Genomic DNA, 1702 nt, shown 5'->3' with positions numbered 1-1702 from the left:
TGGAATGGCCACAGGAAGTTATTTGCCTCTTTGAAGCGTTTTCCAACAGTATAGATCTCATGAATCAGATCCTCCATGCAGAGGATTCCATATTTACCAAGCAATTGAGCAATCAATGAATTATCTGTCAAGGCAAGGCACTTCTTATTGATTTTGACATAGCCACACTTGTATAAGGATTTTTTGCTCCGAATGCCTTCAGGGCAGGTTTGGCTGGCTTGAGTTCGGGGGATCAAACCACAGCAACCTGAGGTTGACTGCTTTGTTGAAGCAGCCACTCAAAGAACTGAGCTAAGGGGCAGGCCCCCACATGCTTGTATATTAGTTCATTCACTGACTTCAGGTTTGGGTACCCCCATGCAATGTATGACTCCACAATTCTCAGTATGTGAACTGAAGCCTTGTTGAGCTTAATGAAGGTACCATTGAAGATTTGGCGAAGGTGAGGAAGCTGCAACACCTTGTGGACCTTTGGGCTCACACCACTGATAACCCTGATCCGAATGACAAATGCCAGTTTGGGCTCTGCAGGGACATAGCAGTTGCCATCCTCGCCATTCGGATCTCAGTTCTGTATATCTGTCTGTACTCCTTATGATAGTGCCTGGCTTTTTCATAGATGAGCTTCCTCCTTGCCTTGTGAAGAGTCTTCTGGGCAAACTTCTTTCTCAGGTGCTTTATCTTCAGCTCTGCGAAATGTTTTCCCTTTTTCATAAGGGTTTCTGGCACACCAGGAACCTTCTTTTTCTTCTCTTCTACACCCCCCATGGTTCCAGCCGGAAAAATATACACATTATTTTGTGCTGCAGTTCTGGCCTTTCTCACCCACTAACAGAATCACTAGAAGGCAGAAACCTTTTAATCTATTGTCTGATTACCCAGCACCAATGTCTGTTAAATGGAAGAAGATAGGAATAAGGTGCATTCTTGTAATCACAGCACTCAGGGGTTCTCTGAGTTCAAGGCCAGCCTGGACTATACAGAGTTCAGGACAAGCTTGAACTACATACAAAGTAAGACCCTCCCTCAAAAATTCAAATAAATAAATAAATAAAATAAATTTTAAAAATAGTAATAACAAAGAAATAAAACATTCCCTTCAGGAGAAATCATAGTATCACTTTGGTTCTAAATAACAGATCCAACAGTTAAGAAAACTCGTAAAGACCGAGAAGTAAATATATTGGTTATATAAATGTGAAAAGCTATTTGTGGTCTTTTTCTGATACTTGTTATGCCCCTGGTCAATTAAATCAATACGGAACGGATCTTTCTGGTCAATAAAATGTTTAGATGATTACAGTTTCCATGTGATCTCTTATCAACTGTGCCCACTTACTCAAAACGAAAGGACTGAAAAGATACATACAAAAAACGCCTGTAGCTCCTCCTCCCAGATCCCCTCCCGACCGTGAGGAATAGGAGGGACCATGTCCTCCCGCCCAGGGAACCATCCATGCAGTGTTCCAGCCGTTTTCAAGTTCTCGGTTTTGGAAGCGCTTTCTTTCCCGTTTAAACGTCCACGCTGCTGCCGTTCCCCCGGCTGGCGCGCGACCAGCGGTCGAGGCAGGACGCGAGCGGCTGGGAGGATGCGGAGGGCCCGGGCCCACGAGGGACGGCGCCTGCGAGCGACAGCGACCGCGGTGGACGGCGCCCGCGAGTGACCAGGGCCGGGTCCCGCAGGCCCCGGGCGCGGCCCCGG

The sequence above is a fragment of the Octodon degus genome, unplaced genomic scaffold, assembly GCF_000260255.1.
Source record: "Octodon degus isolate 3935 unplaced genomic scaffold, OctDeg1.0 scaffold00275, whole genome shotgun sequence".
Lineage (NCBI taxonomy): Eukaryota > Metazoa > Chordata > Mammalia > Rodentia > Octodontidae > Octodon > Octodon degus.
This window is presented reverse-complemented; position numbering follows the sequence as displayed.